This window comes from Melanaphis sacchari, unplaced genomic scaffold (genome assembly GCF_002803265.2).
Source record: "Melanaphis sacchari strain LSU unplaced genomic scaffold, SCAv2.0 Contig7_pilon_pilon, whole genome shotgun sequence".
Lineage (NCBI taxonomy): Eukaryota > Metazoa > Arthropoda > Insecta > Hemiptera > Aphididae > Melanaphis > Melanaphis sacchari.
Window position 1 is genome coordinate 864,325 of NW_020271560.1, and position 19,267 is coordinate 883,591.

At 26.0% G+C, this 19,267-nt stretch overlaps 1 protein-coding gene across 2 annotated transcripts in view; it reads left to right on the forward strand.

Moving 5' to 3' along the window:
• Positions 1–19,267, forward strand: part of LOC112601646 (cadherin-89D) — a 44,852-nt gene that overhangs the window by 16,326 nt on the left and 9,259 nt on the right. The window lies entirely within an intron of this gene.

Here is a 19,267-nt window from a genome sequence, read left to right on the forward strand (position 1 = left end):
TCCGTATTAAATATAAATACCGAACAGCATATTAAGCACTAGGTAATGTACTATATTATTTATATTAATTTTCAAAAAAATATTATAACACGTTTTGTTTCAATATATTATTAATTTAGTTTACCTTTTTAATAATAAAATGTTAATATATTCACGTCAAATTACATATGAACCAAATATTATTTAAATAATATTATGCTTATAATTACAATTTAAACAAGGAGTCACTCGATTTTATTAACAGTAAAGAAAATACCCGTAAGTTATATAGGTAATTATATTTCCAGTTAAATTTATCAAGTCCACATTACTCATCATAATATTAGTCGTAAATTTAAATACACGCGTGAAATAATTTTTTTTTTTTTTTGTTAAAAGTACATACTTCCTTAATTTTTCTACACACTACCCATTTATCTGAAAAGATTTCTGAAAGCGAATTTGAATTTGTCACGATCCTACATTAAAAACGATTTCCTCACTTTATTTGTTTATTGATTTCAATTATACTCTAAATTATATAAATTACACAATAGTTAAAATTTCGAAAATTGCAATATCTTTAAATTAAATTTAAGGGGAGTTCAAGAGTCAAAAATGTGAGAAGTTGAATTTAAATTAAATTTTATTATAAATACAGATCTATTTTCAGAAAATGTAACTTTTTGATAGTTTAAACGATATTATAGACCCAATTATTATGTATGTTTTTATTTTAAATTAACCTAATATTTATAAATCATTATAAGTACCTTATTTATTTATTTTTTGTTACAAATCTAAATTATTATCTTTTTTTTTTTTTTGCATAGCTATAGAGTTATTGTAATTCCGCTTACTTATTATGAGTGAATAACCAGCCATATTTATAAATATATTGTACGTATTGAATTCATATAAATTATCCATTATTATAATAATATCATGTTCACATTTCATATTATAAACGTATCTATCTAATTATATTTTTCTGGCCAATAGGAGAAGCTCACTTTATTAATCAATGACAAATATTATTATTTTTTCAAGAGCTGGTCACAATTTTTCCACTTATCTTAAACAAAAATGGCACTGCATTATCACAACTTAGTATTAAATTGATACAAACTATATTTTGTATAATAATATGATAATGATAGGTATTACGAATATTAGTTTTTAAAGTTATGCGAACTCAGGCCCGTTGCAATGTTTATGTTTTCCGGTTATAAGTACCCAGATATTGTTATACATTAATTACGTTATGACATTATCATCCTGTAGTTACTATTCTACGGATTTAATTTATACAAATTGTAGGTACGAGAAATACCCTGAAAAATTATAATGATGGCATTAAATTTAATTGCAAAGCTAAATTTGAATAATATAATATATTATTCTAGAAGATAAATAGCATATTTATTTATATATTCGTCGTTTATTTTATCTATAATCACAAGTTGAATTGCTACTATGCTTTAGTTTATTGGTATACATTATCATAACAGAAATGTGTATTATGAATGAAATGTTAAGTTGTGTTATCCAAACTTTCATAGTGTATTATAACTTTATATTTTCGTTTATTGTATTGTCATCGTCCGTCGATCGATGACGATGGTTATATTTGTTTGAATTAAAAATACCTTTATTTGATGTATTTTAAATGATTGCATAATGTTTTTTATCAATTTGATATACTTTTAGTAAATATTTTTTTTAATATAAACTATATACGCATATACTTGGTGTTTAATCAATAAATTAAAAAAAAAGAAAGTAATTTCTCGTTAAAGTATGCTGCAATGTATAATAATTTATTATAACTGTGTATATTTTATTAATAGTAAGCTATATTAAAATTTTGTAATTTATTTAAAAGAACTGAACAACAAATTTTTAGATATGCGTAATATTTAATTATAATTCAATTGTTAAAACTTAAAATTTTAATGTATTTAATTAATTTGTTGGATTAGTATATTAATACCTAAATTGTTAAATATTGAAAAGATTTTTGAGTTTAAAACTAAAATTGTAACTATATTTACTAGTACAACAAATTATTATTATACTATGAAAAGTGAATAATACGAAAGATAAACTGAGGTCGGATACAATATATGTAGGAACAAAATATCCACAAACTTGTTCAATTGTTAGTAACTGCAGGTACTTATTAGATTATTTAAATATATAATTAGGTAATAAATAAAATAATATTCTATATCTCGCCATACATGTAAATTTATTCTAAAAAAATTATTTTGTTAGTTTAATTTGAAGTCCACGATTTGACTGATTTTGAGATTTATAAAAAATGTTTAAAGCATGAAAACTGAGTAGTTATCAATCATCGACGTATTCAGGGGCGGACTGGGTATCGAGGAGTCCGGAGGGTTAATCGATTGGACCTATTATTATCATATTTTAATTAATAAATATTTTTAGTTAATAGTGCACAATTAATTTTAATTCATTTGAAAATAAATGGTTGTTTACTATTATATTTTAATATTACATTTTATACTTAAATATGTATAATTTTTATTAATTGACACTATAAAGAGTCCGGAAAGTGATTCCCCTTTGCCTCCTTGGTCAGTCCGCCCCTGGACGTATTTAATAGATTTCAATGATTGAATTATTGAAATATAAATAAAAATAATGACTACAAATTAGATATTTGGAAAAATTCATTTTTCGATTAAAACAAAGCACTACATCAGTACGAATTTTACACAATAACAGACAATGAAAATATGTGTTTTTTTGCCGTAATAATGTTAGCATCTTATTTATATTATGTAATACGATACAAAAACAAAGACTCAGCGTATAGTATGGTTCTTTTTTTTAAATTTAAAAACATATCCGATGGCTTAATATTTTATAGGCATACTGCATAAATAATAAAATGGAATTCAACCGCGTGCTTATACCGTGTTTATATTATATAAATATATTTTAACGGATTAGTTTTCAATTTTAAATAAAGTCGATGTTGTTGCTGTCGATTTTTTATGCAATCCGATAATCTGGCACATAATAGGTACATCTACCGGAATAGGAATTTAATTTTCGTTTTATAAAGCTGCATTGGAAAGTGTGTCATTTTTGTATACAAAAAACAGTAAATTAAATTTTCGTACGCATTCTCTTGTGCATGTTATAATTTGTTTTACATGGTTTTTGTTAGACGTTTCTCATTAAATAATCTATATTATAAATAAAAAAATTAACGATCTCTGAAAATGTAATAATATATTTTTTCATCATTCAATTATGACAGAGAAAAAATCACTACAGGAGGTAATACTACGTACTATATATTTATATAGTTAAACCTGACGGAAATCGTATCGCTTACACCTGTGGAGATTAAATCGCTTTGGCGATATTAAACGGACCCCTATATAGACGTTAATTATTTTTTCCGTTAAAATATTATAATAAGATATGGATAATATAATATACGCGTTTCGAAATAATAAAATGTCATTTTCAATTTAAATAATTTCGATGACACTTTTTACAACTTAACATCATTACTAGGTTTATGTTGTAACCAGTTGGATGTTAAATATTTTTATACCTATTCAGTCTTCGAAGATGGTACCTATATAGTAATAATTTATAGAACATATATTTTAATGTGATCTCGATTTCAGTTGATCAGCGCTGAGGTCGTAGTTATTTTTCAGTTTGTTTGTTTAAAAATAATCGAATGTCTACATGCGTCTCGGTTGTATTAAAAAATGAGTTATTGTTTACACATGTTGAAACCATTTTTATTATAATATAGAATAATATTAATAACAATAAATCTCATTAGCTATGCAACAAAATTGGTAACGCAAGAAAGTTAAATTTACCATCATTATAATACAAACACAGGGTCACTTGAATTTTACATTACAAAATGTTAAATATTTCGTAAAATAAAAAAATTAACTTATTTATTTGTTCTTGTATTGTTCAGAATTTGAACGACCCCGAGGTATTAGCATATTATATTATCATACGTGTGTACGTATTATGTAGAAGTAATAATTTACCTGAAAATCATGTGTAATATACGCATTTGCCATTTACTGTTAGGTATAAAAATGTATTTAAGGAGTTGATATAATCACATAAGCACAACTATGGAGGACTACATAGGAGCCAAGCAATCTAAAAATACGAATTTATTCTAAAACAATTTTAGAAGTTCGAACGAGTATAGTTAGTTAATTATTAGTGTTTATTACAATTTTGATACACTTCATTTAAATCATTTAACGTTAAAATACTTTTAAGTTATAAATAATAAATAATTCGCCAAGAAATCAATTTTTTTTTTTTAGGTTGAACTTCTTAAAAAAAAATGTTCTACCCAGAAATATGAATTTAAAAATGTGTGTGAAAAGTATAAACGTTTATATGTTTTGAGAAAATAAGTGTTTATCTTAAAAAGAATCACTTTGTTGTACTCGTATAAACCATTAATTATAATTGTATTATTGTCATGTTTTTTTTTTTAAATTGTGAGTTTTATCTATACAGGACAATTTTAGGACATTATAAGAGATAAGTAGTCAATATACCCTTATGTCCTTGTCAAAAAATGATTAAAGAAGGCTCTCTGAATATTTATTTTTATTCTGGTATGATAGTGTATAAATGACCTACTATTTAATGAAATACATGATATACAATTTAATGACGAATATAAATAGTATTAAAAATAATATTTCTATAATAGTAATACAGGATTTGATGTATTTGTTACTCATGTTATTACACAGTATACATAAGTATTCGTTAAATTTTCACACGGATAATAAATCATGTGATGAAATAATGCACAGATCGTTTTCGACGTTTGAACTTGTATATTATATTTTAAAATCGCCGAATCGACAAAAAACATTTCGCGCTTAAAAAACCGTGGATGACAGGTACCACTTTTACTACTATCGCTGTATGAAAAATCAATCAGGCGCAGGGCCATTAACAATATAATAGGACGTGCTATTAAATACATGTAATAATATGTAATATATATATATATATATACAAGTAAAATAGTCATTTGTGAAGAAAACGTTCCGGTTTCGATGCCGGACGAACGTGTCTTAATGTGACGATCCAACGTCCAACTCGGACCACGGTGCTATTTTTAACTGTTGAAAATCGTCTACGCACAAAGGTTTAATTGTCTGATGTTTATACATCATGACCGAAGCCCACAGAGCGATGTTGTTTGGCGGATCTCTTATCCGACCCACATAACGCACTAGGTATAATTTCTAGGTTACAGGTACGCGGGAGACGGTATGCTTATCAATCCGTAACCAGGTGACCGGGTGGATGCTTTTACGTTGCGGATATGTATAATAAACTGGTGTGTACATTATGGTAATCGATTCCACCATGGCTAATGACGGATCTGGATGGGAAATCGGTCGAATCGTACTATACATATAATGTGTGCAAGATACTAATATGGATCGTAATGCGTGTTATATATTAGAAAAGAAAATTCGAAACAATGACATTGAATTATAAAATATGTCAATATATCAACAACTGAAAATTGGACCTTAACTGACAGTGTTTATTCAATTACGATTTGCGTCAGTTGTAAATCATCGATCGAATTGTGTGAACAAAATAATTGATACCACAATAGTATTATAATGACGCCATATAATAATAATAATAATAATAATGATTATGATAATAGTAGTATATATTTATTATTTATTATGTATGTCCCTGAATTATATATTATTTTAATCATGAAATTAAAATTTGCGTTCTCCTACTATTACAGCGAAAGAAAAATATTAATGTTGCAACCAAGAAGAGTTTTGTTTCCATAAAATATGCATTGAAACGTGTTTATTTTATGCATTTAATTTGACATTTATTGAATATGGTAAACCTACTTCTAATAAATAATAAGCAAAAAAATATTGTTGAAAAGCTCGTGCTGCGAGTACCTATCATCAATCATATTATTAAATGTATACAAATCTCTATAATATAATTATTAGTTTTTTGCAAGTTATGTAGTCTAGCACGTTCCAATGACAAACAAAATAACAACAATATATACATAGAGTATCGTATTTTAATGAAAACTATTCAGTTTTTCACTATTTTATTTCGTAAACAACGTAATAATATGCGTTTGTATATGTTTTTGCTTTCCAAACAATTTACTTTCGATTTTAGTGGACATTCATATATTAGGTATAAGTATTCATTTTGTGTGTTTTCTTTAGTTTCATTAGAGTACGATTGCGTCTTATTTCCCTATGGAATACACCGAAGACCCTATTTTTCTATTTTTCTATTTGACGTAAGAAACACAATGTGAACCAATTAAATATCACATATTATATAGTAATGAGAATGTATACTATGCTTCTCGAAATTGACAAATAGAACTACTTATAATAGAAAATAATAATTATTAGACGTTTCGTACAAACGTCGATAAATCTCTATACCTGATGAATAATACTGTTGTAGTGTTATAGACTATTGTAAATACTTATATTAAATTGTGTCCTAAAAGCATTTTTTACTTTTTTTTAACATATATACAATATAATTTTTTTTTTTTTTTTTTTTTTATTGAACTTAAGCCCGGCAACTCGGGCCATTAGCTGTTTGTAAGGGTTACGTTGTAGGTTGGTACGGTAGGTTGTATTTTTATGATTGTTACGGTTGATAGCAAACACGTGTATGTGTGGCAAGGTTTTTAACTATGATCCTGAGTGGTCACCATCAGGAGCTAGCTGGCGACACTCTCGTCGCATTCCGCGACTGTAGCAGCCAACGCGCCACGCCAAGCCACAATATAATTTATACGCGTACTGTTTGTAAGTTTGTAATACATAACTATAGACGTAAACGCATAATTGCAGTATATGTGATAACGACAAATTTTATAATAATAATCTTATATTCAAAAAGAAATTTGAACGAGTATAGTCTTTGAATATTTACGTTTTGCTCTTGGTGAGTCTTGAGTGGTGTATACGATTGCCATTTTTGTTAAATATGTTTGTATTTTATATTTTTGAATGTGAAAAATCATTGAAAGTATTTTTAATTTTTAAATATAAATCAAAAAAAAAATCTATTTTTATTTATTTTTCAAACTTTTTAGACGCTTTTCGTCGATCAACCTGTATACATTTTGTATGATTAAATTTTAATAATAAATGTTTCGTAGCTTGTTCTTTAAAATTAATTTAGCAGAAAAACTTTTTTTTACTTCTTATGTATTTTAATGGTTATAATGATAAATGCACGCCGTATGGTCATTAGTGTCACTAAAGCTTATAAGAAAACTTACTAAAAACGTACTGAGCCTACATTACGTATATTAAAAGTTTAAAATTGACTAATAGCTTAACTGCTTAAATGAAAATTGTTTAGTTTTCGTAGTCTTAGAACATAAATCTTTTTTTTTTTTAAGGGATGATTGTTATAGTTTTATAGATTATTATTTTTATTAAAAAATGAGTATGTATTTAATCAGTTTAATCATTTTAGAGAACAATTTTAAATCTAGTATAATAATCACGCCGAATTAATTAATTTTGTAAGGCTGCAGGTGTTCTTTAATTTCAGACATTTTATGCATTAATTTAGTTTTTATTTTTTTTTAATTTTTGTTAACACAAATTAATTGATAATTTTTACTATAAATTGCACAAAAAGCGTGAAATAAAATCCAAAACAATAAATAAATATTTTGATGGTAATTTGTTTTATTTAAATATATATAATAATAATAATTTATCTAAACGATCGATATTTAAGAAGAAATATTTTTGTCGTTAGGTCTGTATAAAGTTACTTCCTGTGAATACATTTTATAATTCATGTTTAATATAGCATAAGCTTATTTAATTTTGTTGAACAGGGTAATTTCACTAATTGTTTACCGAAGCAAAATCCAATTTTAATCTGTTAAATAATCTAATGAATAATGTGTATATATAATACGTGTAGTAATTTATGAGATATATTTGACTTAATTACTAATCTTCATATTTTTTTCTTTTCGAGTAACTATTATATAATATTATATTTTTAAATGTTAAAGTTGAATTTTTTGATTGACGTCCATTATTGTGAAGTTCAATCAATTAAATTAACATATACTATTGAATATAATATTTTCAAATATTTATAATTTTTAGCAAAAAATTATTAGTATAGTAGTGAAGCTGAAAATATATATCTATTGAGAGTATGTGATATTTATCCAATTCTTATTTGTAAAATAATAACTTTTGAACTTCGTGGAATTATATCATTGCGTCAAGGAAAATCAAAAACTTAAACATTCTATTGGTTATTATATAACTTACGCTAATCGTGATACAAAACAATGTAAGTTAATTGATTACGTTAAAACAAAACGTGTGATAAGTTAAGGATACAATTGTGACCACTTAATATCAATATGTATGTGATAAACAAATTTTCTGCAGATGTGCACATATGACGTTCTTCGTTTACGTGGTTTTTGAGAATGCACATTTAACTTCTATAATTGTCGAAGAAATATGTATCTCTGTTGTCATTTAAATAATAAAACAATAATTTATTATAGTGACGAACAATATGCATGGGTATATTCATAATAATAATAATACATAATATAAACTTGCCAACTGTCATCATTCATCGCACATGTTAAAGTCATATTTTTGTGTATATTATTATAAATAAATTATTATATTATACTTCAGAGATTATTACAGTTGACGCTGAATTTAATTTCCAATCGAAATTAAATATATTGCAGACACTTAGAATTAAAATCGAATACCAATTTTTATCATTTTTACACATTTATATCGATACGTAACAACATAAAAATAAAATTAGATTTACTATAATTTATAATAATAATTAGAGTTCAAAGACTCAAAATAAATTGTCTTAACTGCACATATAAAAATTACCTAAATAGATACGCATAAAGTAATGTGCTTATTTATGCACCTCTTTACATTAGAAATTAAAAATATAAATTTGTTGAAAAAGTAATATTTATTTAGGTTGATAAATTTTTAATTATATAATTATCATAATAATATTTTTCTTCCATTTTCACATCTATGATTAATTTACTATAGATGCTTAGCATTATTTATCTAATTATACAGTATACGAGTTCAGTATACAAATCTCCGATTAATTCATAAGAAGGTGGTCAATAATACAGTTAAAATTTAAAATAAATGAGTTCTTAATTTATTTAATAAGTTACTAATTACATTTTAATTTAATTAATCATAATTGATATTATTATTATTTAAAATTGTATATTAATCATATAACATGTATTAAAATTACGAAATATGCTTTTTAAGTTTAAAAATATATATATTAATATAAAAAATATATACTTAAAAGTTATATGTCATTTGTAAAATCATAATAAAATTAATATTTTGCTTACCAAGTATTAAATCAACAATGAGCTAAAAAACACAAACTTTGTGCCCTAATAATGTATATTGTATATATATATATATATAATTTTACTATATACTATAATACATAGTAAAAGTTTTAACAATGATAATGAAAAATAGAAAAGTTATAAAGGCTACAGCAGCAGCTGAGTTAGTCTTTGCAGAAAAGTTGATAACTACCGGTGTCTTACTATTTTGTACAACTTCGATCTCATTACACTGTGAAAATGTTTCAATATAAACTTTACAAGTTATATTGCAATGGTAACCAAAATTAAGCGTAGGTATCAAAAGTTGTAAATTGAAAATTCCTATCAAACTACGTTGTGGTTTAATGTACATATTAAATATATAATATAATTATGTTTTCACATTATTATTAATTCGATAATTAAGTTTTATATCCAAAAATAAAAGTTACATACATATTTTTTTTTAAATAACCTAATATTGAATATAATGTGTGCTTTGTTCCCATATGAAGCTCTAGACTAACACTTCAGTTTCGAATAATATAATTAGTATGATTTTTTCAAGTTTTTTTACGCGTTGTAATTTCACTATATTTTTGTTGAAAATAATATAATAATAAAATGTGTGTATTTTACAACTATTTTAAAGTCAGTGGATATGACTGAGCATAGTTCATCATAATTAGAAGGAATTGCATATTGGTTTATTTTTTAACGATTTTTAAAATGGTCTTATTTAAGTGTACGCCAAGCCCTAATTATTATATTCTTGGTATTACAAGGGAGTAGCAACATAGTCTATTAACGTCAGCAATTCACGTTTATTTTTGTTAGTTTTAACATTATTAACTGATAAATAATGAAATTTAAAGTTTAAATCATCAGTATTCTCTATTTTTTAGTAGGTAACTTAATTTTCGACTAACAGTATTAGGATTTGAAAATTTTTATGGCTCTCATAAAATAAAATATCAAAGAAACCACAAAGAGAATACAGACAAGGAATTATGTCACTTTTAAATTTGATGATATAATCTATTTCATTCAATACTTAAATTAACAAAACTTACTTAATGTTAGTTGCAGTAAAAATTAAATATGCTATATTAGTATGTCATACGATTTTGGTACGTCTATAAAGGAAAACTTATCGAAAAAATCTTTCCCTCTGGGCCTCCCTCCTAAAAAAAAAATAGAATAAAAATATTGATTTGAAAATCCTAAAAAGAAATATGCAATTTTTTTAAATGGATTACAAAATATTGAAATAATTTAAAGCAATAGCATTAAATGTACAAACATAGGAGAACTCGTATAATTAATGTGATATTCGAATTGGGGACGAAGATCAGCAATAAAAATTTTCGAAGAATATACAATAATAATAAAATATTTTCGTATTACTATTTATTACATATAATATGAGTCCGGGAAAAGCTTTTATTAAATTATATAATATCGTGACAGTCGGAAAAATTCCGAGTAGAATTGTAACACGCTCGTATGATTAATGAAATGTCGATACGACAATAAAATGGGTCTTGAAAACGACAATGACAATTAATACATCACGCTCCGCGACGGTTTTGACGTAATAACCGGTCCACGAATGTAAATCTCAATTTTAAACGTACACTACAGACACGATGCATATATATATATTTCGGGTGTGCTATACCAACGACAGCGACCGCAATTGTCAGCACAACAATTATTTATAGTATAATTTAGCCGCACAGTTGTGCGACGGAGACTGTTGCAGTTGTCGCGGTGACGGCAACACTAAAAGTGCCTACGCGACTATACGTATAATAATATATTCGGGACACGCGAATTTTCCGATCGATCGCGCGCATCTATATATAAATATATACACAGAACAAAAAACTGTGTGCCTATGATCGAACACGGGAAATACGGTTCACGTCGTTGGCTCGTAACTCACAGAGTTTCCATACTTATGCGTCAGACGCACGGCACGCGCACACACTTTTACCCGCGTTCGAAACCGTATACACCAACACTACAGCCAGCATATTATATAACATTTGACTATTTAATTATCACGCAAGTGTCATCATAGACATGACTGTAGAGCTCGGAAGTTTTTTTAGGAAAAAAAAACCGTTTACAATGTATCTTAATGTCACAGAAACAAAACATATCCAGAGTTGCGCTATGAGATTGTGTCAAACAAAACTTTTTTAGAGTTTCGGTAAACATCCTTAAACGAAAAAAACTAAATGGACAATGTAATTGTTATATGTAACGTGTGTACTATAGATATATCGGACGAACCAACAATACTGAAATAGATATGGACCAAGAATGACATTAAACTAACTGTTAATGCGAATGCCGTGCGTGGTACGTATTTTCTACTAAATGATATTCACATATTACTATGATTGGTAACTTAAATATTATCACACAGAAAAAAAATGATATACAATATTAAGCGCAAAAGTTTTAAAATACTAAAATAATCCGTGTTTGAAATATTGTACTAAAAATAAAAATACATGTACATTGTACATATACTTATTCATAAAAAAGTTTGAATTTTCATGAAATGGATTTTTAGCTTACAAAGCAAAAAGTTAATTACATAAAAAAAAAAATATGTAAATGCACATTTTTTAAAGTTTTATAGTTATAACAATTTTATTACGAACTTGTCGATGCGTGTCGTATTTTAAGTTCTATGTTGTTATTTTTTTTATTTTTTACACTACTAAAATTTTATGAATACTTATTATACCTAATAAAGTATATTTGCAAATAAAATTTAATATACAAACACACACACACACACACACACACACACACACACACATATATATATATACATATAAGCATATATCGATTGGATAATTGATATTTTATGTAATATATTTAAAATCACTATAATTTGCCAATTGAAATTAAAAATAATAATAATCATCGTGAAACCTGAGTTGATTGATTTTTTCGAAAACGCTTAAGTTATCTTGGACATAAAAGATAAGTACCTATGTCACGTCACGTCAAAAAGAACCACTCTGGAGTAACCATCAATATACCTATAAGTAGGAGAAAATATTTTTGCCATATAACTGAAGTGACCGATGGGCCGCCGTCGTTTTTGTCGTGAGCGTACTTGAAAATAGACGCTATGATTGTATACACATTACGTTTTTCTCGATGTTATTGTATGTACACAATATATTATTATATATGTCGTCCTGGTGAAAGCAACAACGTCCAGGACGATATACGGTCGAATTCGATGTGTATATATGTATTTAATATGTTTCGGTCTCTGCGCGCGTGATCGGATTTTCCTCATGATTTTATATAATTATACAGAGTGCTCTATTTACAAGGCTGTACTAATTTTCTAAGTACATTTTTATGTTTTTGAAAAAAAAATAAATAGGTTCTTATAATTCAAAGTATCATACATGTGTAAAACTATATTTTCAATAATAAAAAAAATAAAATATTTCTTTATTTTTATTTTTATTATTTACTGTTATCATATCATTTTATTAGCAGGAAATCATCAACCTCAGGTAGTTACTAGTCAAAAGTAATTTGTCTATAATTCTTTAATAGCCAATTTTATACTATACCTATTTATAGTACATTTAAGAATTTAGTAAATAAAAATAAAAATTGTGTAGGTATAGGGTTTTGTTTATTACTCGAATTAAATAGCTGATTATAAAAATGAAACTATATTTTTTTTAGTTTGTCCAGAGAGGGGAGAAAAGCAATGTGAGATTTTTGAAAATTTAAAAGGGGCTTTGAGTAAAAAAAGGTTGGAAATCATTGACTTAGACAATGGATGTAGCTACTAACCGTCGACGACTATAGGATTACTCAGTAACCGTTCTACGGTAGCGATGGGCGGGGGGAACTCTGAAATCGGTCACACCACGCACAGGTCGGATTGCGCAACACTTGCCGAACCAATATCAACAATAATATTTTACTGTCTCCGAAACGATGTCTGGAGGAAGTGACTGGAATAATAGCGATCAAATAAATAATGATAACGCGTGACAAAACGTGAATCGATATGCCGCGTTTATATACGTTGGTTGCACCTGCGTCAACATCGATATCGGTTCAAACGCACATGATACACGTATAACTGATTATGTCGTGTACGCTATATATATTTATATTGACACTTACGTGTGCAAACTAGATGAAAATTATGTTGTGTAATATATTATTATGTGGAAAAAATTGCGAGAAACTCGAAATAGAAAAAAAAAACTATCGGGTGATGCGCGCCGTCGCATCTACCTAAACCGTAGTTTGTTATAAGTTAATTATTATTAATAATAATCATTATTTATAAATACTGCCATAGGTGCGTGCAATAAGGTATTTTACCAGATGCGTATTTAGCGAGTGAGTGGTGATGGATAACCGCTCCGAACGGCGTTTTTGTGACGCATGCACTGTTTTGCTATGTGATAGCTCGGATTTATATTTATATAGTTACTATGAAACAATTTATCATTTTTGGTTTATATATATATATATGTGAAACTATCACAAGATCAATTTTCAGATTAAATAAAACTACAACCCACAGTTACTTTCTTACTCCCCTAGTTGTCGCTGCTTCGTCTTAATATAAACGAACACTAGACATAACATACAGCATAATCCCGTGGGATCCGGTCAAAATGAAAAATTCCAATAGTCAAATAATTAAAGCTTTTCAATAAATTTGTCTACGCATCATTGCTAAAACACTTTAGTATGTAAAAACAACATTACCTTATGATAACTGTTATGACTTGATATGGACTGTATTTAATACTAGGTTATTGATTTAATTAAAATGCAGTTTTAATATAATTGATTGTATAATAATATAATTAATAATCGGAGTCACTCGCACTAGCACAATCATCATATGACAATATATTCGCGACTGAACTCGGAAAGTACAGACAAGATAGTCGATAAGATTATCACAGCGAGTATAGATATAAGTTATATCATATAACAATAATCAAGGTAGATATATATATATATATATAAATATTACAAAATACAATTGATACGGCATAACACAAAATTACTAGTATCTTGTGATTAAAGCCTTAACAATAACTTCCTAATTAAAATTTTCAATGAAATGGCAATAAAACTAAGATGTGGTGAAGGTGACTCATTTAATTCCTACAAGTATTCACTGAATTTTTATCATTTTACTAAGATTTTTAAATATTCGATAATCGCTTTAAAAAAAAATAAATAAATACTTATAATCAAAGAACGAAGAGTGTAAATATGATAATATATTATAAAATATATATATGATAACGCATGGATCACGGAATATCCATATTGTGGTATGCAATTTTAAAGTGTTATTAATTTCACGCGTATAATTCTCCTGGGACTTAATCTCTAATGATTCTACTGCTCTGGTGTGAACGAAATCCATATGAATAATAATAATAATAGTACCTATATATAATATTATAATATTGTATCGTTATATTATTATTCACGCATTTGCCAACATATGGTGGTCACCGACAATGGAAACGATTGTTTTCACGACCAAAACGACACACGGTATTATACATATCGTTGTAAACATATTATATTATCGTCAATATATTATGCGTATACAATATACATATTAAATGAATTGATCAGCGTGCATGTGCGTGTGGCGCCAGAGAAATTCGCACGACCGTGTGTGTTACGCGATATAATTATTGATTTGCAAGACAAAATGTCAATGGCGCTTCCACCACCATAGCCACTCGTCGAGGAGTTAGGCAATTTTTTCGTCGAATGTATCTCGTAAGCCTACATCCACTAGCCGTAAACTATGCAAGTTTTTTTGATTGAAGTCGATCTAAACACACAGCATATACAGTTACTGACACATCCTAACCCTAAATATTCCTAATAATACTATGTCATATTTTTGACAGGTTTTGTAGTACAATACATTACGTAATTGATTTTTACAATGAACACATGCAAAGTGGGTACTGGAATATTTTGGAATCGTCTATACACATAAATATCTGTAAATATTCAAGACGCTTTGGAGTGCCAAGCGAAATTTTCAGACTAGATAAGAGTTTTAACTCATAATACACATTATATAGGTTCAATTGTCGACGTATATTTTATATATATATACGTATATCGATTATCAATATTTTTAAGTTCTCGTTTTTGTACTTTTATGAAGTTTATAATAAATATACGTTATGATTTAAATTTAAACACTCAATTAACCATGCAACACATTATAATAAGAATGAAAAAAAAAAAATTAATAGAATTGTACAAACTCATTGTTTCAAGAAAAAAAAAAACAAATATACATAATTATTAAAATAAATAAGTACGTAAATATATGATGTCAGATAGCTATCAAATAATATATTCTATCTATTGAAAAAACTGTACGAATTATATAATTTCAATGTTTTTTTTTTTGAATTTATATACTTGTGTGCCATACTATAACTGACTGAAGTTGGCATAAATATAATATTGGTAAAGAACAAAAAAAAAAAAAAAAATTAAGTTTGTCAAAATTTAATTAGACGAGATGTTTACGTGGGTAGAAAATAAAATATCTTTTAAAACTTAAATAATACTTTAAAGTATACATATATTATATGGCAAAAGATTTTGAAGTTGGCTTGTAATACATATTAAGGTCACGAAAACTCACGTAGAAACGTGATTAGTCGTAAAACACTGGTTACCGTAGATACATTCAGTATAAATTTTAAGAAAAAACAACCTATCTATGAGAAAGGTACTTTAATATTAAATTGTGTGTGAGATAAACAACAAACAAAAGTAATAAGAAAAAAAAACATGATAACATTTTAAAATTATACATTATTATTTTGTTTGCAATTTTTATTTTTTAATGCTTGTCCAATTATTATGCATCTTCGGAGCTCATACTGCAGGAATAAATAATTACATATTTTTATTTTTATTTTTTTGAAGAATTATTTAATCCATTAATTTAATTAATAAATTTAATAAATGATAGGAAGTAAGTTACCGCTTTGCTGTACAGTGATGTCGAGTGTACCTTGCTATTGAATAAGTCACTATAAGTGTCAATAATGTAGTGTCGTTTGAATTCAATGATAAACCATTGCATACTAAAAACTAAGTGATATATTTAACTATTAATGAACCATAAATTATAAATAGACAATAAAATAAAATTTAAGGATATGTTAAGGACATTTAATAGATTATTGAAATCTCATAAAAAAAATATGTCTACGTGTTTTGAATATTTTTAAAATATAAATTAGGTTTTAAATTGTATTCAATTGTTAAGCTTTTAAATCTAGTTTCAATTTTTATCATCACTTTAAAAAAAAAATTAAATTAATTCAAAAATTTAAAATACCTAACAAACATACACAAAATAAAAAATATAAATACACATCACTGTAAAATAAATATATTTAATATTGCTTTCAAAATATAAAATTTAAGTAATAATAATATCTATAGATAGTCATTTGTTGCACTTTGGACCTAGAAATTTATTATTAATAAAGTATAGATATACGTCATATACCAATATGATAAATTTTAAATTATGGTGAAACTTTTATTTTTTATTGAATGTAATATTTATATAAAATCTATTACATCGTATATAAATAAAACTGATATGTGGTGGATTTAGTATATATATATATATCTATAATATTTAAAAGTATTCAAGATAAATATTTATATTTAAAAATATGCTTCTTTTTTAGATATTCGTTTTGGATTTATCCCATGGTTTATAATGTTAGGATTCAAAGAAATCAGAAAAAGTCACTTAAAATGATAAATTACAAGTATAAACTGATTACATGATATGAAATCACGATCTGAACTAAAAATTGAAGATTAATCCAATCTATTTTTTTATGTTTTATGTTTAAAAGAAGTTACTTACAGCGTGCAACCTTTTGACTTGTAAACTTAAAGTAACAAAAAAAATAAAATGTTTATTATTTTATTATAGTTTATTAAGTAAGTTTTGTTTTTTTTGTCTTTGACGTCAGAACTGAAACGTAATAGACTTATGGTTAAGATGTCTGATAAATATTATAGAGCCAAAAAAGATTTTCTCTCTCTCTTTGTATATGTTTATTTTTTTTTTTTTATAACTAGGATTTAATTTTACTGTATCTTTGAGTAACTAGATGTATACTTAATCTACTTAATCTAAAATATTGAATATTAAATCTAGAAAAAAAATGTAGAAGATATTATGCTATATGTTATATATTATATATAACAGTATTTTATTATATATTGTAGTATTATACTATAGTTTTAAATTATTAAGCTTGATGTAATTTAAAGCAATGATTTATAGATACATAAATGTGTAAATAAAAAAAATAAAATAAATAAATACTGATAAGTTTTTTGACGATGTAGTATATATATCTAATATCTATATAGTTTTTTTTATAGATTAATAAATAATTCTAATTGTCCTTATAATTTTCAAACTAGTATTTATTTTTATTGCGTTTCCGTTAAAAGCAGTTATTTAATTTTTTATAGGCCTTAAAGATACCAAAATAGTACTACTTATCATACAGTTATTTTTGTATAACTTTCATAATAAATGATACATATACGTATGTGTGTGTATCTACTATATTATATACAATAAATATGTAACAATAGTAGATGTTTGCGTATATTAGTAATCGCTTTTTAATATTGTAAAATAAATAAGCATAATTCAAAAAAAATACATTTAATCTGATTTTTGATCACTTGTGAAATATTATCATTTAAAAACAAATTTCAACACTTATTGAAACTTACAACATACTGTATAATATTAATAACTAGTATTACTATATGCATTAAAGTAATGAGAAGTTAATTGAATGAAAATTATGAAAATTTAAATTACAATTATCATTCTTGACACCGATAGTACAAAAGAAAAGATTGGTTCTTAATCATTATTGAATTATCAGTTATCACACTTTTCAACACGAACCTATACTGGTCGGCGACATTAATCGATTGTTATACTATGATATTATTGTATTACATATATGTGAATGTGATTATTTTAAATCAGGTTAGTTCTATTGATTATTATTTTCGCTATAGGAAGGTGTGTGCTATGTATTATATAATAAATAGAATATAATTTCGAATTATTAAAGCTTAATGGAATTGGACGATGCAATACACTTATTCAATGTCAAAAAAAAAATGTCCTATTTTCTTTGAACTAATCTATAGTGATTGCTTCTTGTCTCATGTTACCGTGTCTAAATATATTAAGACCGAAACCACACTCTACCGCATCATCGTCACATTGGTTTTAATTCAATTATCAACAATTCACACTACAGCTTTTCTCTCAGACGTAGACGTCAAAATTATATTATGTACCCATAAACCGTGTTAGGTATACTGCACCTGTAATTTTTGTTAAAATTATTTTTTTTCGATTGGCATTGATCTCTTGTGGCTCATGAATTTATTTATATTGGTTTAGCCTGGTAGCTCAATTAAAATATCTGGAAATGTTTTAAAAAGTAACTGTTTCATATTTAAATGCGTTAGTATTAAAGTACAAGTGTTTTTTGTTACTATCATTTTATAATGTAGAAATACTTTTGTTTCACAAGAAAAATTTCCAAATATTTGTCTGATACATAATATAACATATTAGTATAATATGTAACTACCTATTTTTTTAGTAGTGAATTATCATTGTTCTGCTGGCTTAATACGTGTCTAAAATATATTTAACTTATAAGTAAC